This window comes from Salminus brasiliensis, chromosome 2 (genome assembly GCF_030463535.1).
Source record: "Salminus brasiliensis chromosome 2, fSalBra1.hap2, whole genome shotgun sequence".
Taxonomy (NCBI): Eukaryota; Metazoa; Chordata; class Actinopteri; order Characiformes; family Bryconidae; genus Salminus; species Salminus brasiliensis.
The window spans coordinates 12,950,146-12,958,938 of NC_132879.1; positions in this window are offsets into that span (position 1 = coordinate 12,950,146).

Consider the following 8,793-nt stretch of genomic DNA (forward strand, 5'->3'; position numbering starts at 1 on the left):
GGGTGCCAGGGCTGGGGATCACTGAGTAAAAGGTGTTCTTGAAAGGAAAACTGTATTTATTTAGCATAGTCGAATAATAAGAGTAACATTCTGCGAACCTCAACTCCATTGTCCTCTCAAAAAAGCAAAAGTAAGTTAAACAGCTGTAAAACAAATTCAAGACTACTTCCACTAGCTGCACAGAGGCTAGATTTAAGAAAAATACTACTTTAGTAGTATATGGAAGTGAAGCCAAAAAGGCTAAAAAAGTAAACTAGCTAACTGGCTGAGGCAAGTTATGTGTCATGGGGCTACTCTGATGGATGGGGAGAGCAAGTTAAGCAGTGGCTCAAGGTACTGCTTCTCTGAGGTACCCTGTTGCCATCTGACTGTGCTCTGGCACGCATAAGCTGAGGTACTGCATTGCTTGGGGGTAAAATCTATGTGTTTCAATCTGAGACAAAATAACAGGGTTGTAAGTAAGCTCATAAAACTGCAGCTCTACCAAAGTCACATACTTATTGTTTATACATAAAATAACAATTTCAAATACTGAATAAGTGCATTCTTTAAAAAAAGAAAAACTGTATTGTGGGCCAGGTTTATGGTTAGGGTAAGGTACATGTGTGGAAAAGATAAATCCAACCACAATGGATAGTCCATGTGAAGTATGTGTAGGAAGCAGTTACCTTAAACCATCTTCAAACCAACGTTAAACCAACTTTAGCAAGTATAAGAACACAGCATTAGATTGAGTAGAGGAGACTAGACTACAGGAACCATAAAATGCTGTAAACATTTGGTGTGTATTTCCTCTTTTGACATCATGTTTTGGTGTCAGTCATCATTACAAAAACAACCTTTTAGGATGTCTTTTTGACAGGGTTTTGAATCTCATCTTGTCTTGAAGAAAACCTAATCCTACAAAATTATAATGAGTTTTAGCTTGTGCCTATATTTATCTCTGCCATTTGTTAAGGTGAACATATAAACAGTAAAGTACGTGTGGCACAGTACTTTTTTTAAATGAGTAATGCCTCTATGCAGAGTTTTTTTTTTTTTTTGAAGGTTTCAAATGTTTTCTCCTGACAAGTACAGACCAACTGAAGCTACAATAGCAGCTCCACTTTGAAAACTCCAGCAAACTGACCTCAGCTCATGTCCAGCTCCTTGATAGTCTTCAGACCCTGCGGTGGAGGTGTTTCTGCAGGTTCACAGGTGGTGACAGAACAGGATGACAGCAGGCAAGGTGTGCAGCTCCCTGACTGGGCCACTTTATTAGGCAGATGAAAGTTTTATTGGTCTTTCAGACCTCAACTTGGCCTTTGCCTTTTCTGTTAACTGCCATTTCTTAAGTATATTACAAAATGAGGAAATGACTACCTGACAACACTGCTTCTCTTCTTATAAACAGTGTCTATGTAACTGTTGAGTATGTTCAATCATTTGTATCATCTAGGTATCCATATCCATCAGTATGCTGACTTTTGTATTAGGTGGGATCTACGGTTAGAGTTATCTAGCCTATTCACAGTAGCTAGGGATATGTTCTTAGAAGACAGCTAAGTACATCTGCAAGGTGCTCTGAATAAGCATCTGCTAAATGCTATATGGTCCATATGCCATATCATTCCTAAATAAAATGTTGAAGAGAATGTTTCAACTTTATCGTTTTGCGTTTTAAAAAGATGGGTTCATGAATGGGTTTAACCCCTTGAACAGCCTAGGGCCCATCGGCAGGCTGAAAGTGTTATTACAAACTTCTATTACTAAAGAACAACCCCGCCAGTTTGTATAGACAAAAGTTACAGAATGATATGCCTTAGTGTATAATAAGCCTTTCTATGTTAAGGAGTTATCTGAATGCATTCATTAGAAGGTGTATCCACAAACATTTGGACATAAAATGTATTTGTTTAGTGATGTATAAAAAAGTGATTCTGCAAGCAGGGTAAGGCCAAATATATTTATTGGAGACTGAATAGATACAAACACTATGTCTGGTTCTTTGTCACTAATGCTATAGAGCACTGGATAATAACTTCTCTCCCCAATTGACCTACTACATTAATAGATACATAGCTACATAAATGGGTTCAATTAGCAATGCTGTTTCTCCCCTTTCAATTACACATGTCTAGAAGATTCGTAAACAAGGGAACCTGGTCAAGTCTGCAGCAAATATAAAGTGTGTAGTCTTTACTTGAGGAATGGGAAAATACTTTTTCACTACTAATACGTCCAAAACTAAATAAACTAAATAGTTTAAAGAACAGAGAGAATGTTACAGATGTTAAATGAATCTTGATCTTACTTAATCTTAATTTGCCTGAAATAACCCTGAAATGACCCTGATACATACTACAGAGAAACCCAATACAGTCCAAGCACCCAGTACCCAGAAAATGTTGTCTCATTAGCCAGAGAAAGTTTTATTCATGCTGAGAGCTAATAAAAAATAAAACAGATCACAGGGCCTAAGGAGATACATTGCTCCCAGAATGTTCTGCTATAATAGACTCCACAGGCAAATATCTCTAGGGAGGCTAATTTATTTGTTCACACAGTAGCTGGGAAACACAAGTACAGAATAAGCATGATTCCCATCCCTGGTACTGGAGGACCTCCTGACCTGCCATTTTATTGTTTACTCTGCTTCCAGCAAACCTGACCGGCTAATCAACCAATAAACAACTCTTTCTGAGTTGAAGGGGGTATGTTAAAACAGGTGGTCCTCCAGGACCAGGGTTTGGAAATGTCCAAATGTCTAATGAATACATTGAGCTATTTTAAGTTGAACCCATTGCTGGCACAAAAATGCAAATGCATAGACACAACTTATCTAGTCCCTGTAGAGACGTATTATGACAGAATAGGAGTTTTGGGATGAGTTGGGAATTGGCATTCCCTGGACAGTAGAGACAGTTATTCCGATAAACATTTGATTTCAGAAGAAACAAAGAATGAGCAGTTGTCCAAATATCTTTGTCCATATTGTGTATATTAAAGGGCCCATATGATCCCTTTTTTCAATTTAATTCAACAGTATTGTCTTTATACTAATACAGGGTTATACAGTACAGCCAACACTGTTAGGCCAAGTCTCCAGTGCAGAATAGGACATACAATAGTGCAAGAACAATAGATAAAACAAGAGACAGGGCACATAGACAATAAGTGCAAATACAATAATTACAAAAAATATACAAATATGTACATATGCAAATGTGTGCATGAAGGCTGAGTAAGGTTCAAACTAAGTTACTAAACTAACAGTAAATGGAATAAATATGTAGACCGGCGATGTGCTGTGTGTGTAAATGAAGAGGGAGTTCTGGAGTGTATGCTGATGTAGACCATTCTGGTTTTGTAAACAGCATCTTGTTGACAGAATGAACAGTTCAGGATTAAGTAGCAGCTAGTGTTTAAGTAGAGAGAACAGTACACAGCTCATGACCAGAGAAGAGTTCAGTTAAACCAGATTTGCCAACCAGAACATAGGTTGTTTCACACCCACTGCATCCGTGTGGTATAAGTGATGTGGAACATATAGTAAGCCTGAGAGTGGGTTTCAATCAACCAGCGACCTTTATGTGGACAGTTGGCGAGGGAGCCTCAAGCCGAGCAGCTCTGGCTGCGAGTCTGATTGCCTTTTGGCTCAGCAATCTTTAATTAGTGATCTAGCCATCAGAACACCCAGGACACATCAATCAAGATAGACCATCAGTGTCCTTTGAGTAGCAGACAAATGCCATATCAGTTAGATGAAGAACATGATACCTGCGATCAATGCATGTGTAATCGGACATAGCTTATTTGTAAGGTTAAAGAAGTGTTATTCTTTGAGTGTGAGTTTTAAAATCCAGGTATGCTGAGTATGAATTAAAGATGTTTGATTTTCTGTAAAGAGATTCCAACAACATTCTTAACAGGCTTGAAGCATGAACAAACTGTCATATTGTCATACATTAGCATTGTTATCATATATGTAGAATCACTAAACTCAAAACCAAACAACATGGCAAATAAATACATATCTAAAAACACAAGTATTTACATTCAGGAAGTGTCCTCCAGTCACTGAAACTCACAGTCAATGTGTTGTCATTTACGCAGGGCTACCTTCACTTGGGTGTCCCTATAAGTTTTTTGCAATGGTTGAGTGCCTGGTATTAGTGTTGTAGGCTGTAAGAGCAAGTTGCTACTTTTTGTGTTGGTGAGTGTGACTGGTTGTGTGCTAAAGTTTGTTTTTGTACTACAGAGGAATTATTCTGTCTGTGATTGATAATTAGTTAATATTGTTAAGGAACTTTTAGGACTGTCACTTTATTGAAGGTGATTAGTCATAATAATTAGGGCAACATATGTAAACCGGTGAACTTTTAGTGTTGTTGCTTTGTTTAATTGTGTAATTGTTAAGTGTGTAATTTAGAAACAGAATGTGTCACTCATTAATTTTTAAGGCTTTTTTACAGTGTTGGCAAATACAATCAGCTTCAAAAGTATTTGGACAGTGACACAATTGTTGTCATTGTGTAAAGAATGGCTGTATATCCTAAACAGTTACATTGGGTTCTGGAGCAGTAGAACTCAACGCCTAACCTCACTAATGCTCTCATGAGCGGCTGAATGCAATCAGGTCCTCACAGCAATGTTCCAACATCTAGTAATAAGCCTTCCCAGAAGAGTAGAGGATATTACAGCAGCAAAAAGGGGCAAACCCTAAAAAATCATTGATTTTGTAAAGAAAATTGAATGATCAAACTTTAGATTTATGGTGTAGGTTGGCTGTCTTCATAGATTCATTCTCTAGAATGACATTTCTGCTGTCTGCTGTCACTGTTCTCACTGAAACCAAATTGTATGTACTTCAATTGAGTTTAGTTAATTTCCACAGCAAATAATGTAGTGATGTTGAAGTTCTAAAATCTGCAACTATGACCACCATATTGTTACCAAGGGCATTTGAGGGGCAGTGGTGGCTCAGCGGTTAGAGCGCCAGGATATCGATAACAGGGTTGTGGGTTCGATTCCCGGGCTCGGCAAGCTGCCACTGTTGGGCCCTTGAGCAAGGCCCTTTACCCTCTCTGCTCCCCGGGCGCTGGAGTTGGCTGCCCACCGCTCTGGGTGTGTGTGTGTACTCACTGCCCCTAACACGTGTGTGTGTGTGTGTGTGTGTGTGTGTGTGTGAGTGTGTGTTCACTACCAGATGGGTTAAATGCGGAGGACACATTTCGCTGTACAGTCCACACTGTACAGTGACGAATACGTGCACCTTTATCCTTTATTTTCTTACCAAGGACTCTTTGCAGCACTATCACAAAAATAAAACATTAACTTTATTATTTTCTAGATGCTTAACTGACAGATGTTACAACAGATGACAATCCCTGATGAAGGATGTATACTTCTATACCACTACAATTACCACTACAGTTACCACTACAACTCCTCAGATAAGTTTAGACACAAGTCTGTCTGATATGTTCTCATAGAAGAAGGGTATGGAGAAAGAAGGAAAACTACAATGTCAGAGTTTCTCCATTTAACCATTGTAGGAACACTGGGTTTACTTACTTTGAATGATCCATTGTTTCACTCAAATGATTTATTTGAGTTCAACACACCTATAGTTAAATTGATTGTCACACGAATGTTTTTTGTAGCATACCATTATATTTTATAATATAATTAAGGAATTAACTAAACACACTAGCAAACAATATTCAAAGTTGGGATTAATTTTAATGTTGATTTAATGTTGTGGGACATCTGGGCAGAGCTGTTATTGTATTATGACAAATCTTATAACTTAAACCCAGTGGGAAAGGTGTTGTCAGGCCCTCGTAATCACGCCCTTCCCTCAGGGCAATTCCGAGCAGCCACCCACAGACCCAAATAAGGACTTCCTTCTCAGTTCCGCCTTGTTTATGTTCATGTGTGTTCAATTCTGTTCACTTGTGTTGATTCATGTTCATTTGTGATCATTCATTGTTCATTTGTTTGGTTCATGTTTTGCACCTGGGACTGGGAGTACTTAAAGAACTCCAACCCCTTTGTTCTCTGTCGAGAATTGACTCATTTGGAGTCTCTAGGACACCCTGAGGTTCCTCACGCAATACCGGCGTGTTCGGGTTAGCTCTAGTTCTCGACTCACCTTCAGAAGTAGGTCTCCCGGTAACTCTCATGGCAAGCGAGGCACGCTCACTTCCTGTCCAGGTTTCCAGGAGATCCCCAGCTACTCCTCTTTTGTTTATAGAGCGTGGCTCTAGCCTCTGTTTACTTTAGCCCCTGTAGCCCAGGCTCTGCCTGTAGATGTTCATTGAGGTTCCCTCTTTGTTTTTCCTCTTTGTATCTAGCTCAGCTCCTGGCTCTTCCCAGTCCCAGGTTTGTTGTGTTCGCCATTTTGGTTACCCCTTGTGTTTGAGCTCGTTTTGGTTAATAAACCCTCTTGCTTTGATCTGCATCTCTGTAAGTGTTCATCCCTCTTGGCCTGGCCGTTAAATCTAACATCAGTGCAGCTTCTTCGTTCTCAGTGAGAACAGACTTAATTTATTAAGGTTATAGGAAAATGTGGGGTTACATTGTGGTTGATAGATTGGTGCTTCACCAGAGGGGTCTCTCAAGAATCTTGGGGAACCTGAGCCGACCCAGAATCTCTTTTCCCATTGGGTACAAAAAGGCATTTATACAATCTGAAGGTACAGATGACCCTTAAAGTCTGTCTGTGCAGATGCCTGCATACAGAATTTCTGTGACCTGTAGGTGAGAGCCACAAAAAGAAGGCAGAAAAGAAGACAGGCACAGAAACATATTACTATAACACTGTATATCCTCTAATGTATTGGCCGTTTTTACTGTTGTCTCACAGAAGAAATATAATGTCGAAGAGTATTGTATCTGAATAAACAAGTTCAAATGTTTTAAAAGGCACCCTGCACACATGAGAACAAATGCTGCCACCTAATGCATAACAATGAAATTAATTCACAGTGTTGTTAAGACTGAGATGAAAGATCCAAGGTTCACTGTGTGAATGTGCTCATTAAACAAGAATTAAAGACATTAAGACACTTATGTAACATTGTTACCTTAACCCTTTCATGCATGAATTATTACATAACAGATGTGGATTTTCTTGATTTTGTTTACCCCCAAATAAAACTGTTTTTTTATTCATTATTTTGACATGAGAGACACAACTGTCCACTGTGTTCAGTGCCAACATGGTGGCATCACAGGTCGTGTGTGTGCCACACAGCCAAACTGGGATTGTGGATTAAATCTTTAAATATATGGCGCCCTGTTTTTTCATGCTTTGTGTTAAATGATTCTGGTTAGGTTCTGGATCCACTGTGACCCTACCCAGGAAGAAAAGGATAAGAAGATGGATGGATCAGAGTTTTAACATTTTATTGCTTCAGAATTATATTACTTGTTCATCTCCACACTATCTCAGTGTCCCAGATTATATTTCTGTAATATTGCATGAAGACCAGTATATACACTGTACCATCATGCTTACACTGACATTGTGGATTTGTGTGTTTTCGTCACCTGGACTTATTTCCATAAAAGTATATATAAATCTATAAAAATGTATATAAGTCTATAAAAAATGTATAGAAATGATTGAAATGATAAAAAAGGAAAGAAATAAGAAACACACGCATCCATACTTGCAGCTCAGCTATTTGTTTGTTCAGTCATTAAGGCATGAAGGCTCAGAAAAAGTATTTTTCCCTGGAAAGAACAACACTCAGAGTCAGGACACATGCTATAGTTCTTATCCATTATCACATTCTTTAAAGACTGGGAAGAGATACACAAAAACAGAATCAGATTACCAGGGCAAACAAGGTTACCAGACCCTAGACCAGACAGAAAATGCCAAGATCAGAATATTTTCCCCTTGAACAGACTGTGGAACGCAGTGGTACAGAGATTGCAGCTGCGCTAATTCATGGCATGAATCACGAAAACATGGTCGATCGGCACCCAGGAGCATTCTTCATGCGCACTTCCCTGGAAACCCCATCAACCATCGTCATTATCACCGCCTGCCCTCCGAACTTGGGCAAGTTGGGGATAAAGTCGTCTGCGAGGTGGGACCATGAACGCTCGGGCACAGGCAAGGGCATGAGTTTGCCCAAGGGGAGAGTCTTGGGGGTCTTACACTGGGCGCAAGTGCTACACAAGGCCACCACGGAGTGGACGTCTGCACGCGTACTCTCCCACCAGTACTAAGAGGAGAGGAGGTGGAAGGTGCGGGTGTTCCCTGGGTGGCCAGATGTCTAGGAGAAATGCGCCCAGGCAACTAGGTACTCTCGAAAGGGCACAGGGACATAGGTTTTGTCGGGTGGACACGAGGCAGTTACAGAGGTATTGGCTAGGGCTTGGGCAATCTCTGTGTTGATATCCCACCGGATAGCATGGATGGACATGGTTGAGGGCAAAATGGGTTCAGGGGAGGTTTTCCCACTTTCTCCATATTGGTGGACGCGGGACAGCACATCCGCTTTGGTGTTACTGGAGTCTGGTCGGTGTGTGATGGTGAAGCAGAAACGGGAAAATAAGATGGACCACCTAGCCTGACGTGGGTTTAGTACTTCAGCTTGATGCAGGTATTCCAAGTTCTTGTGGTCTGTGACCACCAAAAAGGGGTGAGCGGTGCCCTCTAGCCAATGCTGCCATTCACCCAATGTCATCTTGATGGCGAGGAGCTCCTCGTCACCCGTTGAGGGACAGGATGTTTAAGCAACGGGGTTGATGTGAACATGCTCTTGAGCTCTAGGAAGGACTCCTCTGCCTCCG